Source organism: Coenobita brevimanus, chromosome 38 (genome assembly GCF_032717465.1).
Source record: "Coenobita brevimanus isolate Jiangsu-jjx chromosome 38, ASM3271746v2, whole genome shotgun sequence".
NCBI lineage: Eukaryota > Metazoa > Arthropoda > Malacostraca > Decapoda > Coenobitidae > Coenobita > Coenobita brevimanus.
In genome coordinates this window covers 38,835,909-38,854,273 of record NC_136991.1, presented here as the reverse complement: position 1 = coordinate 38,854,273, position 18,365 = coordinate 38,835,909, and the positions used below count along the sequence as shown (strand labels likewise).

At 40.8% G+C, this 18,365-nt stretch overlaps 1 protein-coding gene and 1 non-coding gene across 2 annotated transcripts in view; both read right to left on the bottom strand.

Annotated features, from left to right (window-relative positions):
- The window catches only part of LOC145396565 (hemicentin-2-like), a 198,385-nt gene that overhangs the window by 149,823 nt on the left and 30,197 nt on the right, over positions 1–18,365 (bottom strand). The gene's annotated exons all lie outside the window — the stretch shown is intronic.
- Positions 15,906–16,024, bottom strand: LOC145396604 (5S ribosomal RNA). The gene has a single exon (XR_013896790.1). It is a non-coding gene; the product is annotated as a 5S ribosomal RNA (ribosomal RNA).

Here is an 18,365-nt window from a genome sequence, read left to right as displayed (position 1 = left end):
TCCGTCAGGCAACTTTTCTCACAGACCCCGCCGCTCCTCACCTGCCACGAGTAGAGTGGGTGAGGATGGGCGGGGCCACGACTTCAGGAAGGGGGCGGGCCTTAAGAGACAGGTTGCCTGACGGCGAATATAGCCTAGATTAGTAACATGCTTACAATATAACAGCAACATTTAGGTAGTATACTAGACTAGATCAAGGAAAAATACCGTAATCGTTGTCAAGAAGGAAGCAGCATAAGAAGGTAATGAAATCGGTCAGCTAAGGGAGATACAGCATTATCAGCACACACGGATGGCATAATGAATGAACAGCAGCAGCCAGTAGCGTATCATATGAGACAGGGAAAGAATAATAGTATCGTTGTCAGGAATGAAACAGGATGAAAATGGAAGTAGGTCAGTATGTTACTGGACATCATTTTGGGGGAGACAGTGGCTGAATCGGTAGAGAGGCGGCCTGCAATCCTAATGGACCCAGGTTCGAATCACGGCTGGGGCAGGGAACAGTTTCAGGATCTGAATTTCATTAAAGTAGACTTTACTGATCTATCAGAAGACCCTCCAACATGTAGTAAAATTACCCCCGCTAATACCAATATACCAGCCGTAGCATGTATTTATTATGGACTGTGAGTGTTAGCGCCAAAATGGTGACATGTGGCGGTGTGTAGGAGGACTACTGGGCATTGGGATAGGTCCTAAAGCCTTTGCCCGGAGGCGGAAATATATATATATATATATATATATAAACGGACACAGTTTGGCCATGTGAAGAGAATGTAAAGTGAGACTAAGGTGATGAATATATATGAGCGAGACGGAGAGGGAGAGGAGGGGGGGGGGCAAGGAAGAGATGGAGGGATGGAGTGGAGAGAGAATACGAGAGAGGTGGTGTGAGTTGAAGGGAGGGCAACCAAATGGCAGAGGGTAGGGCAACGTTGAGACGGTTTTATTGTGGCCACCCCGTAGGGGATTAAGGCGACTGACAATAGATACTGTAGATAGATACCTAATAAGTAAAGAGGCAGCATGATCAGGATAAAAGTCAGCATTGTAAACTATATCACCATGGCAGGGGGAAGAGAGATATTTTATGCAGAAGGATGACAACATTCCAAATTAATAGCATAATAAATATATAGAGTAGAAAATTAGGTCGAGTAAGAGAAACCGTATTGATGTCAGTAAAGGAACATCATGAGAAGGGAAGGTTTTAAGCAAGTCATACCGGGAGGAAGACAGCAGTATCATCACAGAACTCTGCATAATCAGTGAACAATAAGAGCATGAAATATATTGGGTGAGATCAGAGAAACTAACATAGTAATTATATCGGGAAGAAAATATTAAAAGCACATATCTACAGCATCATCAGTGAACAGTAATAGTATGTGAGTATTAAAGGAGATCGGCGAAATAACAAAGCACTGTTGTCAGGAAAGCGGCACGATGAGAAGGGAAGGAGGTCAACATAATATATCAGACAGGTAAAACATCTTCACTGGATTCCCCGAGCATAATCACAAAGCAGTAAAACAGGACACACACACACACACACACACACACACACACACACAGAAGAAACCAGCGTAAAAGACACTATGATTTAACTCAAAGTGAACTGCGAGGAGGAAATTTACATGGAAATGAGCTCCACGTCAATGAATTATAGGAAGTTTTCGGACCTGTCGTTATTTTCAGTCCCTGAAATGTGAAGGGAAACTTAGCAAGACTGGATCATTTCTTTTCCTAATAATTCATTTGCTGCTGACACTTTCTTCTGTACATCCATCCATCCATCCATCATCCAATCCTACATTGCCCCATGAGGAGCGTAGGAGCCCGGGGCTAGGCAGTTGGTCCCAACATTTAAGATGAGAGTGACCAGCCTCACTCATCCTGAGTGGCATTACGTGAGCAATAAACCCCAACCATCCCTTGGATATAAACCTTCACCGGCTCAATCCCATTGGAGCGTAATAATTACCCACTAAACCACCAGGCGCCAAAATTTGGTTATATGGTTACCACCCAGCGTAGTAAACGGTTTCCTGGTGTACAGGAAACCATTTGGCTTATCACTCAGTGTAGAGTCACCCACAGGCAGAAGGAAGAGGAAAGAATGAAGGAACGAAAGACAGAAGAGGGAGTGTAAAGTTACCCGTAGGCAGAAGGACAAGGAAAGAATGAAGGAAAGGAGGACAGAAGAGGATGGAAGGAAAGAAGGATGGAGGAGAGGAAAGGGCAGACACCCGACAGCAGCACTACATCGAGTGAGTGGATGGTGAGCGCCCCCACCTACCACAATTATCTATACAAGAGTTGACATTAGAGTTTGGGGGGATATGTCATGATTTTGATTCGCAATATGTGAAGCGAAATCGAGGAAGATTCGGTCATGTTTGTGTGTGTGTGTGTGTGTGTGTGTGTGTGTGTGTGTGTGTGTGTGTGTGTGTGTGTGTTATAAGGATCAGTTTATTAGGCAAAATTATAGAAACTGTCATTCTTTTGTGTCATGATTTATACCAGAAAATAATAATAAAAAAAAGAAAATTAATAATAATAATAATAATAATAATAATAATAATAAAGCCTCAGTACTATGCGTTGCATGTTTTACTAGTTAACTTAACCAAGGTCTTTTTTTGCCTCTTCCCCTCGATTAAGTTATTTTACATCCGTCATTCATTATTTTGGTCGGTGAAATGTGAAGGGAAATTTAGAAAGACTGGATCATTCCTCTCTAACTGGTTCGTTGACTGGCTTAATCATGCTTATGCTTTTTGTCTATCTCTCTGTGAACTGCAGTAAATGTTAGTATTTTTCATCACTGTGGCCAGCGAGAGGTAACGATGATTTTAGCAGGACTGGATCACTTTTTTTTTCTTTTTGCGTTTCAACAGTCAGTATCCAGTAAATGTTTCACTGTATGCCTGAAACACGTTTTGTATAGATACAATATATATCATTTTTTTTTTTGGGGGGGGGATTTTCTATCCATCATATATTAATTGCAAAAGAGTGCTAGGAAATCTAGGAAGACAACCATTCTTGACTGCATGTTTCAAAAGCCATTCTTCTCAGATCCTTCAGTAGCTATCCGCGGTATACTTCTCAGATCCTTCACTATCTATCTGCTTCATACCCCTCAGATCCTTCACCAGCTATCTGCCTCATACTTTTCTGATCTTTTGCTAGTCATCTGTCTCATGCTTTTCAGATCCTTCACTAGCCAACTGCCTCATATTTCCCAGATTCTTCACTAGCTATCTACCTCATACTTCTCAGATCCTTCACTAACTATCAGCCTCATACTTTATTTCCCGTTCATCTCCTATTAGAGGAACATCACGGGACATGTCATTATTGAACCGGGTGAAATGTGACGAGGAAAATTTTGGAAGACTACGCAAATGTTATTTTGGCCAGTGAAAGTGATGTTTAATACTTGAGGACTGGACCATTTATCTTAATGTTTGACTGGCTGTTTGCTCTATGTTTCTTTTTTTTCTCTCTCTCTCTAATCTTCAATGAATTTCTTCGACTTTTAGTCACAGCCATTATCGTGGTTGGTGAAATGTGACGTGGAAGTTAGGAAATGTGGATTATTCTTATATATGTTTCTTAGCTATAAGAATCACTCTGATAGACTACTGTTTTTGTCCATCTTTATAATATTTTCCTATCTGACATTATTTTTGCGTGCGAAATGAAATGCAGAATCAAGGAAGGCTGGATTATTCTTCACTAACCTTTTCAATAAGGTAGTTATTTTTCTCTAAATATTTCACTAACCAGCTGTGTGAAAAGTACATTTTTTTTTATTCATCGGTGAATTTTAAGAATTAAAAGAACTTTTTGAGTAGTCATGGTTCCGAAGCTTCTGTCACTACACTTACATATTTTGTCTTTCTGTCTATCGATCTGTCTGTCCATTAACTGATCTGTGTTTCTATATTTATCCGTTTTATTCCGTCTGTCTGCCGGTCTGTTAATCCATGCATTGCTTGACGTCGTATTTGTGAGGTTTGATGTCGACAGAACGCTCCCGGCGATTCTATTCATAGCAATGACCTAGCCTCGATATAACTCTCTTGCGTTGCTGCTATTCTTGTGTTTTCTCTTCAACGTGTTGTCTTTTTGTCTGTCTATCTACCTGTCTATCTGTCTGTCTTCTGTCAGACTCCTCTCTTTCGCAAGCGGTGCCCACAAACAAAATCCCTCCACGTCATCCTGCCCTCCGACATTTGGCTGCTCTCCCTCCATATCTCACTCCGCCCTCTCATATCTCTCTCCACTACATCCCTCCATCTTATCCTTGGTCTCCCCCTCTTCCTGTCTTCCTCCACCTCACTCAAATACACTTTTGTCATTTTGTCCAGAACAATAATATTAGTTACAGTTTCTTTAAACGACGTTACTTGGGAACTAGTGAAAGAAAAATCAATCTCAAATTACTGATTCGTTCGAGACCATGATTTATTTGCAAACGACAATACAACGTCCTTATTCCCCTCCATAGAATTTCTACATCATCATAACAGTCCTCGTATTGTTTTGTAAACTATTGTTGGACTGCAGACCAAAACCTACATAGTTCATATTTCCTTCATTATCACCATTCCAACAATATTTTCCATGCTGTAGTCGCCATGTAAGTTCCTACTATTTCCAAAGCTGCATCAGAAGTTTCGGTATATCCTACAACATTCCTGGTGGGTCAGTGTTAATCGTGAGTCTTATGAAGATCTTCATAGAATTGCGTGGTACTGTTAGGAAAGATATATTTTATTACGAAAAGAGAGAGATACGTAAGTAGATAGACAGTTGAGAGAGAGAGAGAGAGAGAGAGAGAGAGAGAGAGAGAGAGAGAGAGACTAAGGTACGAGAAAATTCCCACTATCCTGGAAGCTTTTGTCATAAGTTATGACAAGTGAAATTTTGCGAGAGCCACATGAATCTTGTTGCTTGTTTTGTGGTCCCATTCTCATATGGATGTGAACCCGGTGGAGTGCAAGCTGTATTTGTCCCTCTACAGGCCACCGTCCTCATTTCAGGAGAAAGGGACAGAGTTAATGGACGTTTGTTTAACAAGGTAGTGGAGCCGCTTGGCCATCTATCAGTCTATCTGTCTATTTATGTCTGTGTCAATCTATTTATCTATCTGCACACTATGCATTATATATATATATATATATATATATATATATATATATATATATATATATATATATATATATATATATATATATACACACCCACACACACACATATACATAATCATCATCATCATCATCAGCCGTTTGAGTGTCCACTGAATGACCGGCCTATCCCGACCGAAGTGGGGACGATACAGCCTATGTATCTCTACCAAGTGGCTTAGGCTGTCTGGCAGAGATTGTATGAAGGGTGAGAATTACCTGTAAGTGTAATTGTAATGTTGGAGTGGCCTTGGATGTGTGTGTAGTCTATGAACCAAATGTAATCGGCCTGCGTAAGCCGACTGGGTGAAGGCATACTTTATAGTATGCGACATTAGTTCAACCACAGCACCCCTTAAGTCCGCCAAAACAGTACGTGGCCGGGTAAACACTGCCAAAGTTTATTACCCTGGCGGTGCGCGAACCCTTGTTCACCCATGTACGAAACGCACACTCTACCATTGTACCATAGATGCTCCATATATATATATATATATATATATATATATATATCTATATATATATATATATATATATATATATATATATAAAGAGAGAGAGAGAGAGAGAGAGAGAGAGATACCGTACACACACACACACACACACACACACACACACACACATATATATATATATATATATATATATATATATATATATATATATATATATATATATATATATATATATATATACCTCCATTTCCTTGGGGGAAGCACCCTAGGTATATAGATAGATAGACATATATAAGTATAACTGGCTGGGGAATGGCTGGGAGAAGGAGGGAGGTGAGAAGACAGGAAGAAATCAGTAGGATAGAAGTTGTGGAAACAATGAAGAAAGTTAAATCGGGGAAAGCCCCAGGAATTGATGGAGTGTGTGGTGAAATGCTGAAGCATGGGGGAGAGATAGTAGTAGAATGGATGTGGAAGATGTGCAGATTGGCCTGGGAGGAAGGTAGAGTCCCGGAGGATTGGAAGTCAGGTATAATTATTCCCTTGTACAAAGGAAAAGGGGAAAAAGAAGTGTGTGGTAATCATAGGGGCATTTGTCTTCTTAGTATAATAGGAAAAGTGTATGGTAGGATACTTATTGACAGAGTTAGAGAAAGAACTGAGAAATTAGTTGGAGAAGAATAGGGAGGCTTTAGGAATGGAAGAGGTTGTGTAGATCAGATATTCATTCTTAGATCTTTAGTGGAAAAGTTTCTAGAGAAAGGAAAGAAGTTGTATGCGGCTTTCATGGATTTAGAGAAAGCATATGACAGGGTGGATAGACAAGGATTGTGGAAAGTGTTAAGAATATATGGAGTAGATGGGAAGTTGTTGAATGCTGTGAGGAGTATGTACAATGGTGCGAAGGCTGCAGTGCGTGTGGATGGGGAACTAAGTGAATTTTTCTCTTTGAAAGTTGGGTTGAAACAGAGATGTGTCATGTCTCCATGGTTGTTCAATCTGTACATGGATAGGGTAATAAAAGAGGTACAAAGTAGGGTAATGGATGTTGGAGTGGCCCTGGTGAGAGAGGATAGTGTTTGGAAACTCCCTGTACTGTTGTTTGCAGATGATACTGTGTTGTTGAGTGAAGATGAAGGGGAGCTGCAAGGCTTGGTGGATGAGTTTGGGAGAGTGTGTAAGAAACGGAATCTAAAGGTGAATGTAGGGAAGAGTAAAGTGATGGTCTTTGAGAGAGGTGAAGTCAGTGAATGTACAGCGAGGTTGGATGGTGAGGAATTGGAAAATGTGAGTACGTTTAAGTACTTGGGTAGTGTGATGAGTAAGGATGGAGGTTTGGAGGGTGAAGTGCTTGAAAGAGTACAGCAGGGAAGAAAGGTTGCTGGTTCTTTGAAAGCAGTGATAAGAAACAGGGAAGTGAGCATGGAAGTGAAAAAGTTACTACATGACAGTATTGTGATACCAACTCTAAAGTATGGAAGTGAAGCTTGGACGTTGTTGGAAGGACACAAGTCAAGAGTGAGAGCAGTGGAAATGAGTTGTTTAAGAGGAGCCTGTGGAGTCACATGGAGAGACAGGCTGACGAATGAGGATATAAAGGAGCGTTGTGGTGTTGATGTGGATGTGATAGGAAGCGTTATGAGGAACACACTGAGGTGGTTTGGCCATGTGGAGAGGATGGAGGGTGAAAGACTGACGAAGAGAGTGTATGTGAGTGAGGTGGAGGGGGAAAGAGGGAGGGGGAGGCCGAGGATGAGATGGAGGGATGGGGTGGAGAGGTATATGAGAGAGGGGGGTGTGAGTTGGGAGCAGGGCAGTGAAATGGCGGGGGACAGGGCGACTTGGAGGCGATTTGTTTGTGGCCACCTCAAACGGGATTGAGGCGTCTGGCAATAGAATAGATAGATATACATATATATGCAGGAGTAGGTGAGAATGAGAGGCCAAAGGAAGGAGTATGTATAGTTGTGAGTAAAAGATGGAAGAAGAGCATAAGACAGTATGGATCAGTTGGGTCAAGGATTGTGTGGGTAAAGTTGAAAGTTGGAATGCAAATGTGGGTGATTGAGTGTGTGTATGCGACAACCCAAGATCGTCCTAGAAGAGTGAGAGAAGAGTTCTGGACAAATGTAGAAGTGTGCATGGAAAAGTTTGGAAGGAATGAGAGAGTGTTTTTGATCGGTGATGTGAATGGTAAAGTTGGGAATGTGAAGGTGGATGAAATAGTTGGTGAGTGGGGTGTGCCTGCTGAGATAGATGAGAATGGGAGTGCGTTAGTGGACATTTGTGCTGGGAGGGGGTTGGTGATAGCCAATACCCTATTCAGCCATAAAATGATCCACAGGTATACATGGCGAGTGATGAAAAGGGTGGGTGGTGAACTGAATGAAAGGAAGGCAATGATTGATTATGTGTGTGTGGATGAAAGGATGCGAAGATGTGTAATGGATGGAAGAGCTTATAGAGGTTGGGGGAGTGGACTTTCTGACCACTACTTGGTTGTGGCCAGAATTAGAATTCAAGTAAGATGGAGGAATAGAAGAAGGGAAAGACGAGAGGAAGGAGTAGTTGCAAGGAGAGTGGAAAGGTTACAAGAGGATGAGAAAAAGGCAGAGTATAAGAGAGAAGTGGAGGAACGATTGGGCAAATATGAATTGGAGCAGATGGGAGACGTGGAAGGTGTGTGTAGCATATTTACAGAAGAAATATGTACAGCATGTGATGTGGTGTGTGGAAGGAAGAGAAGACAGAGGGGGGTGCAAGGAACAGCATGGTGGACTGAAGAGGTGAGACAGGCTGTGGCACAAAAGAAGAAAGCATACAATGAATGGATGAGAAATAGGGGCGTGGAAGAAGTTGAGAGGCGGAAGAGAGAGTTATATGTAGAAAGAAAGAGAGAGGTGAAAAGATTAGTAAGAGAGAGTAAGAAGAGAGTGGATGAGGAATTTAGAAGGAATTTGAGTGTAAAGTGGAGGGACTGTAAGAAAATGTTCTGGAAAGAGGTGAAAAGAGTAAGACAGGGTGGAAGTGAAGTTAGCAGAGGAGTCAAAATAAAAATGGTAGATTACTAGTGGAGAATGGAGAAGAAGTGAGCAGATGGAGAGAACACTTTAAGGAATCGTTGAACATAGAGGATGGAAGTAATGCGAGTATAAGTGGCTTGGGAATGGCTGGGAGAAGGAGGGAAGTGAGAAGACAGGAAGAAATCAGTAGGATAGAAGTTGTGGAAGCAATGAAGAAAGTTAAATCGGGGAAAGCCCCAGGAATTGATGGAGTGTGTGGTGAAATGCTGAAGCATGGGGGAGAGATAGTAACAGGATGGATGTGGAAGATGTGCAGATTGGCCTGGGAGGAAGGTAGAGTCCCGGAGGATTGGAAGTCAGGTATAATTATTCCCTTGTACAAGGGAAAAGGGGAAAAAGAAGTGTGTGGTAATCAGAGGGGCATTTGTCTTCTTAGTATAATAGAAAAAGTGTATGGTACGTTACTTATTGACAGAGTTAGAGAAAGAACTGAGAAATTAGTTGGAGAAGAACAGGGAGGCTTTAGGAAGGGAAGAGGTTGTGTAGATCAGATATTCATTCTTAGATCTTTAGTGGAAAAGTTTCTAGAGAAGGGAAAGAAGTTGTATGCGGCTTTCATGGATTTGGAGAAAACATATGACAGGGTGGATAGGCAAGGATTGTGGAAAGTGTTAAGAATATATGGAGTAGATGGGAAGTTATTGAATGCTGTGAAGAGTATGTACGATGGTGCGAAGGGTGCAGTGCGTGTGGATGGTGAACTATTGAATTTTTTTTTCTTTGGAAGATGGGTTGAAACAGGGATGTGTCATGTCTCCATGGTTGTTCAATCTGTACATGGATGGGGTAATAAATGAGGTACAAAGTAGGGTAATGGATGTTGGAGTGGCCCTGGTGAGAGAGGATAGTGTTTGGAAACTCCCTGTACTGTTGTTTGCAGATGATACTGTGTTGTTGAGTGAAGACGAAGGGGAGCTGCAAGGCTTGGTGGATGAGTTTGGGAGAGTGTGTAAGAAACGGAATCTAAAGGTGAATGCAGGGAAGAGTAAAGTGATGGTCTTTGAGAGAGGTGAAGTCAGTGAATGTACAGCGAGGTTGGATGGTGAGGAATTGGAAAATGTGAGTACGTTTAAGTATTTGGGTAGTGTGATGAGTAAGGATGGAGGTTTGGAGGGTGAAGTGCTTGAAAGGGTACAGCAGGGAAGAAAGGTTGCTGGTTCTTTGAAGGCAGTGATAAGAAACAGGGAAGTGAGCATGGAAGTGAAAAAGTTACTACATGACAGTATTGTGATACCAATTCTAACGTACGGAAGTGAAGCTTGGACGTTGCTGGAAGGACACAAGTCAAGAGTGAGAGCAGTGGAAATGAGTTATTTAAGAGGAGCCTGTGGAGTCACATGGAGAGACAGGCTGATTAATGAGGATATAAAGGAGCTTTGTGGGGTGGATGTGGATGTGATAGGAAGCGTTATGAGGAACACACTGAAGTGGTTTGGCCATGTGGAGAGGATGGAGGGTGAAAGACTGACGAAGAGAGTGTATGTGAGTAAGGTGGAGGGTGGAAGAGGGAGGGGGAGGCCGAGGATGAGATGGAGGGATGAGGTGGAGAAGTATATGAGAGAAGGGGGTGTGAGTTGGGAGCAGGGCAGTGAAATGGCGGGGGACAGGGCGACTTGGAGGCGATTTGTTTGTGGCTACCCCAGACGGGATTGAGGCGTCTGGTAATAGATAGATAGGTAGATAGATAAATGCGCGCGCACACACACACACACACACACACACACACACACACACACACACACACACACACACACACACACACACACACACACACACACACATAAATATAGATAGATAGATAGGTAGATAGGTAAAGAAACTGATATATATAGATAGATAGATAGACAGATAGATAGATAGATATAGATAGACAGATAGATAGATAGATAGAATTGGATACAGATATGTATTTGGCTATAGAGAGAGAGACAGATAGATAAATTGTATGTATGTATGTATGTATGTATAAAGAATATACCTGAGGTACGAAACCCTTTCCAACATATCAAACGGCGACACCCCTGGTAGGTCATATTTCAGCGTAACTCCGCAGAAATCGTAGGGGAAATTCCTGGGTCTTTGGCCCAACTCTTTTCCAACGCCAGAATTTTGACGGTCGCGACAGAGAAGGTGGGAGAAAGACGCTGGCTGGGGAAAACATAAATGCAAAAAAGAAAGAAAAGAAATAAAGAAAAAAAAAAGAAAAAAAATGAAAGCCGGAAATCAATAATCGAAGGCAGTAGATGGAAGAAGGCACAAGGTTAATGTAATGTGGAGGGCTGTAAATATACCGTACAACAAAAAGTAAGTGCAAAAAACAAAACCGTATTCACAAAATAAGGAATATGGTAAAAACACGACATGGAAATCGTAAATGAAAATAAGGAAGATTGTAAAGTCAAGAAAAACAAAAACTTCAGTCTAAAAGAGGGGAACAATATAAAAGCATGAACTGAGGTAAGGGTTATGGAGGGGTGTGAAGACTGTGAGGGTGAGAGAGGAAGGACATTTGGTAAGCGCTAGACGTGATGGAGGGATTAGAGCTAGAATCTCTCTCTCTCTCTCTCTCTCTCTCTCTCTCTCTCCCTGTTGCTCTTTTACATTTTATGAGAGAGAGAGAGAGAGAGCTTTCTCTTCAGATGACGCCTCGTTTTTTCACAACGAGTATTACTACTATGGATGCACTTAGGCGAGGACTCTCATAATGTGTGTGTGTGTGTGTGTGTGTGTGTGTGTGTGTGTGTGTGTGTGTGTGTGTGTGTGTGTGTGTGTGTGTGTGTGCACTTACGGTATATTCTGTTGGTCGGTCTCAGTTTGTGTGCCTGTATGTTTTTATGTGCACATTAAATCCAGATAAATAGAGAGATAGATACTGATATATTTATATTGTGAAAGTGTGTGTTCCTTGTTGTATTCTCTTGTACGTATGTGTGCATGTTCAGCTGTGTGTGTTTCTGTGTGCACCCGCCTATAGTATATGCCTCACTTAAGTTTGTGCCTTACCCTCTGCGTCATGTGGGAAAAGGAGATAATAAAAGGCATGGAAGAAACTTTAGAAGGAGATCCTCATAATATACTTTTTATATCCCTGGAGGCTGAACCTTCTCTCTCCTGCCATCCTGTACGGTCTGGGTAGAATTTCACTCTCTTTATATATTTCTGTTGTGCTATCTTTTCTCATCATTTCGTCTTCTTTTATCATACTCGTTTTCTTTTCATCTCCACTTCATCCTTTGACATCAGTCTTTCCTTTTTTCACATGCTATTTTTTAAATGTCAGTGTTTCTCTTGGTAGAGATTACCGTAGCATTTTTTTTTTCCAGCTTGCTCCAGACGATGATAGTCAGGAGAGCCAAGGTGGGCATGAGAACCTAAGTGTCAACTCTTTCAACGCGGCTTTTCCTACCCTGAACCTTTTCTCTCTTGCCACTATGTATTCTGGGTTGATATGGCCTTCAGCACATTCATCGAAGTACATCTTTTTCACATCGCTTTTTAGATTTTAGTTTCCTCTTTATGTCGTATCAATATTTTTTCCGATTTGATCCCCGCTATTTCTTCAGTTTTAATCTTTGTTATCCATGGTATTTATTTCCAATTTCACCTTCAGTTGAACGCGTCTACTATCGTATTTCCTTCAACGCCAGTTGACTTTGTTCAGATGTTGGTAAATATGGGAACCTGAGTATTAGTATTGTTTCCAACTACCTTGTCATTGTCGCAATAACTTTAGCATTCTCGGTAACATTAGAGGATTTTGGTTGTACCGTTAGCTCCTTATGGTTAGAACAGTTCCTGCATTTAATTCCGATTAAATAAGACGACGATTTCATTCGGTTAGAGGTTAGCACAATAGCCTGAGAGTTTTAATATTGACACCATTAACCGTCTCGGGGTTGGGACAAGTGTAGTATACACTTTTTGGGTTATTTCACTGTCCTTTTTTATATTTCTCATCCTGGATTTCTCTTCTTTCTTTTTCTTTATTTGCATCCAATCCTCACTTCATTTTTTTTTTTTTTTTACAAAAGCGCTTCAAGGTGCGGTGTGTTTGTCATCTTCCCTGTATATTTTCCAAACCTGACCCTTCATGGTTGGCACAAATTTGGTATTCTGTTCCAGCTAATGCCAGACGATCTCATTCAGTTGCGTGAGCCCTGCGAGGCTGGAAGTATACTACTGACCCCATTAGCCCCTTTAAGCTGGGGACAAGTGTAGTACTGATCAGTCAACACCAGACAAATTTTTCAGCTGAGTATAATCTGAGGATCCTAAGAGTGTTAATAATGTCAACATATATCCCTTGATAGTGATGACAGCTCTTTTTTTCTATTCCCAATAGCGTTAGACGATTTTATGCTGCTGAGAGTGAGTCAGTAAAAGTTGAGCTGTTTAAATCGTGTTTAAATCGTCCCGCTGTAGCAAAAATAAAACGCAAGTCGTCACTGTACGCAGAGGCTTAATTACTTCAAAAGTTATATATATATATATATATATATATATATATATATATATATATAGATAGATAGATAGATAGATAGATAGATAGATAGATAGATATAGATATAGATAGATAGATATAGATAGATAGATAATTTTATATATACTGTATGTATATATATACATATATATATATATATATTGTATATATATATATATTGTATATATATATATATATATATATATATATATATATATATATATATATATATATATATATATATATATATATATATATATATATATATATATATATATATATATATATATATATATATATATATATATATATATATATATATATATATATATATATATATATATATATATATATATATATATATATATATTACATTTCTGATCCCTTCAAGTGTTTTCGTTCAGCGAAGGAGAGAGTGTTAGACTCAGCCTTCATTAACATCTTGGCGATTAGATAGCTCTCCTAAGTTAATAGTGTTCGTTTGGCAGCCGAGGTAATAGCTAATCCTATTTTTGCCTCCTTCAAAGTGTAGGAGATCGAGACTGGACTCCTGTAGGCCAGTACATTTAAGAGCAGATGACCAGCCTACTTGCTTTGGTAGCCTTTCATGACCAAAACCTTCGAGTCACATCTTGGGGAGCAAACCTATGCATGACACTGGAATATTCTTACCATTAGCCCACCAGGTGGCTGGAAGGAAAGCTTTGCAACTAGAAGAATGAAATACAAATAACGTCATCGGGCTGAAGAGGTGATAAAGAAGTTTCCATCCGTTTCATCTGTTTTTTCATTGCTGGATTTTTAGCATACCAAGACTGAACGTTCCTTTCATTTTCAATGTATCCTTGAACTTCACAGCCGCTCAAGTTTTGGCAGCCTACGAAAATGATATTGCTGGAAGTTTGGGCGCAAGTTAAGTTTACAGTGTAGTTTATAATGTAGACTTTAGCACGTCTTATTAAAGGGTGGGCACCCCCGGTCTTCGTGGGGCTTACACTTGGAATATCGTTTAATATGTTTATATATCAGATTGTTGTATCAGTGGTTTCATTCTTGGTGAATCACTTTCTTTCTACGGATTTTTTTTTTTTTCATAACTGTTTAGTGTTGGCTGTTGTATTATTATACACTTAATTAGAATACTATAGCGTGTCAAGCTTAACTTGACTGCGTATTTTTTCCCTTTTGCTGTGTATTTTCGGAGTTCACAACCTCTCTGAAACATTATTTTTACTATTATTTTTTGTGAACGCGCTCTCTTCCAGTATTAATGTCGTGTTACAGCTCCGCGTTCAAAGTGGAGATATGGGTATTTAAGGTGAAGTTAAAGTGCGCAGTATGAGACGATGCCATTTATATCTTATAGGTTGAGTATGGGGTAATAATGCAAACCGAAACTCCCTCCTTTGAAGAACGTTTCTCAGTGTTGGTTTTCATCATTATATTCAGTTTGTGTGGTAACCTTACTCATAAAGGTATCATCGTTCACCTCATCATAAAATGCACGTTGAATTAAAAGTTTTCGTTTGCTATGTGGACGCCAGCCAACTTAAAGACATTGTTACTGTAATAATATTGTCCATGTGTTATTGTTGTAAAGGATGATAAGAAGTAATTACCCCTTGCATGGTTGGGACGAGCACTGAACTTTATTCCAACTGACGCCAGGTGGTTTTGTGTTGGGGAAAGCGAGTCGCAGGAGCCTCACAATGTAAAGGCAAAATCCTTCCCTTTGACATAAAATACCCGTTATGTGAAAAGTTTTGGTTCTGTCTGCTGGCGCAGGCTTTTGGAAACTTATGGATGTTGTTACTGTGGTGATGATGACCATGCCTTTGTTGTTACTGTTGTAGCAGGGGATAAGGAACGGTAATGGAGTTGTTAACCAATACAGTGTGCATACGTCTTTACCAGCTTTGATAGCGAAGATGGTATTGTTTTCAGTTTGTCTGTCTGTCTGTGTGTCTGTTAGCACGATAACTTCGCAAACGCTCAAGATATCATGAAAAAATTTTACAGGTGTGTAGTAGGGATGAAAATCTCGAACGAGTTCGAAATTAGTGAAAGTAGGTCAAGGTCAAGGTCATATTCCGAGCCTCGCTATATATGTATCGGCTTGCGGCTGGTGTGATATCCCCTTTGGGGAGGCCTCTAGTTATATTTCATTTTTCCTATCTTCAGACGACTTTATTCAGTGATGGAACAAGTTTTCGAACAGCGTAGGTCATATCCAGTGATTATTAATCTTCGTATACGAGAAACCTTTCCGAATCTGAGTAAAATCGTCTGGGGAAGCTAGGATAAAATAACACGCTATTCGAACAAAGAGGTAGTTAATCTGTTCAGCCCAGTGACGCAGATTTTGTTTTATTCTTTATGCCAACAGACGAATTTATTCATTACTACAGAGTGCACTAGTATCTAACCCGTCCAGTCTGAACAGTCATTCCTAAGGTTAATATCAAGAATTTATAGAGTCATCGCAGTGAAGAGATGAAAGGCCATGTGTACCACCGTTATCTAACAGACAGTGAATAATAAAGTACTTTTCCATACTTCCGCTTCTACACTCATTCATTCATTGCCAGACGCCATGTATCCCAGACGGGGTGGCCAAGGGCTTAGAGTTAATTGTTTTACAGGGAGGGGCACCAATCCTCCACCAACCCCACTTGACACGTAGGGATGCCAACAGCATCTGGTGTTCCCAGGCGGTCACCCATCCAAGTACTAACCAGACCCAACGTTGCTTAACTTCGCTGATCGGACGGGAAGCGGTGTACTCAACGTGGTATGGCCGTTGGCTGGTAGCAATTACGTGCCGAGTTACTGAACGCACATTGATGATACCTGCTTGCCCAGGGTTTCCTCATAATGAAAGGATATAGCGTCGGCATTGAGAAACTGATTTGAATTAAGTATGGTCGAGTAGATCAACTAGTTTTCTAGTTTTGGGTAACCCCATAGATAATGGCTAAGTATTAACCCCGGTTCGTCCAGGATCACCGCATGCGAGATATTGCGGGAACGTGCATACCGTACCTGCTTTCACTCGCAGTCTCATAGTCACAAAAGCTATAATTCAAACCTTTAAGGTCCCGTCCTTAATGCACTTGCGTTCGGGAAGCAAGAGCAGGTGTTATGTTTTGCTTGACATGTAACCTATGTGGGAGGAGAGGGTAGATTTTTTTTTTTTTTCCGATTTTAATAGAATTTCGTAGGAAGGGAGGGGGACAGTCAAAAGGGTTGATTTTAGGTTTTGAGATCAAAAGGCCAGAGGTCAAGGTCACAGGGCTAGGTCAAAGTTTGATTAAGGAAAATCAATTTCTAACCATCTTTAATCCAATTTAGACAAAATTTAGTGGAAACGTTGAGGGCAATGCAAAAACGAAGGGATTCGATTTTGATATCAGTCAAAAGTAAAAGGCTAGGCCTTAGTTCGACCTGTGTGTGTGTGTGTGTGTGTGTGTGTGTGTGTGTGTGTGTGTGTGTGTGTGAACAAAATTATTACATCGTTGTTGATATGATTTTAACCAAACTTGATGGTGAGGCGTAGGATCAGTCACAGGGTTGACCTACTCTAATTCGAGCAGTAGGTCTAAGGTCGAGGTCACATGACGCTCAACTTAAACAGTTTTATCCGATTTACTTCAAACAGTGTGGAAGGATTCAGGGTGAGACGGAGATAAAAAGATTTGATTTTGAGAAGATTAGGTTAAGGGACCAGGTAACAGGAAAACATCAAACGTCAAGTTCAGAGGAGAAGGTCAACTCGTACAGTTTTGATCTGATTCGGACCAAACTTGGTTGAGGAATTAAAGGTCAGGCAAGAATGAAGCAGGTTAATTTTGAGAGTAATCGACTGAAGGTCAGGGCTACAGGACAAAGGCGAATATTCTGTCCTTAGGCCCACTGGTGGGCACGAGTGTAGCACTGTGCCACTTTTTGTTTAACCTTGCATTTGTTCCATTTCGTCCAGTCTGTGGCACGCTGGGCACTAAGAGGTTAACAGCATACCGGTACTCGTTAACATAGAGGACAAGTACCATAACAATGATGATACAAAATATATGTGGGCAGTTACGGCAGGAAGCCGTCTACTTCCACAGTATCTCAGAACGTAACTAATAATAAGCGAAGGACCATCATCCATCCACCCATCATAAAACTCTTATTTACAGATGGAGTGAAAGTATTTCATATTTTGCACTGTAATGTCTTGTTGGAAAATATGGTTGTAAAGTAAATTAACGTTTGAACTACACCCTACCACACAATAGTGTGTGTGTGTGTGTGTGTGTGTGTGTGTGTGTGTGTGTGTGTGTGTGTGTGTGTGTGTGTGTGTGTGTGTTTAACCCTTCGTTAGTCCTGTGGGGTATTCAAACGTGGTTAGTCCGGTGGGGTGTTACAACACCCCAATACAAAAATACATGTAGTGTTACTATCTATCTATCTATCTATAGCCCGACTCCCTAATCCCGCAAAGGGTGGCAGCAGACAAAACGCCTCCAAGTCGTTCTGTCACCCACCATTTGACTACCCTCCCCCCAACTCACCCCCCCCTCCCTCATATACCTCTCAACTCCATCCTTCCACCTCATCCTTGGTCTACCTCTCAACTCCATCCTTCCACCTCATCCTTGGTCTACCTCTCCCTCTCCCTCCTCCCACCTCACCCACATACACCCTCTTAGTCAGTCTTTCATTCTCCATTCTCTCCACGTGTCCAAACCACCTCAGTGTATTTCTCCTAATCTTCTCAACCACATCCACATCCACCCCACAGCGTTCCTTCACTTCTTCATTCGTCAACCTGTCCCTCCACGTCACTCCACATGCTCGTCTCAAGTAACTCATTTCCACTGCTCTCACTCTTGACTTGTTCCCCTAACATGTAAAATATAGTCATACTGCCGCTTCAACATATCTCTGCAATCACTAATGAAAAGATTGAATGCCTTGTAGTTGTGTTGATTAATTTATAACAGCAAAATGCAATATATTATAATATCAGTAAAAAAATAACAAAAGGAACTCATATCTCATTTGTCAGGTAAACAGGCACAGGAAAATATATTTTGTGATTTTTAAACTCAGTATAATGAAAAACAACATGCAAAAATAAGATAAATAAAACAGTCTATAT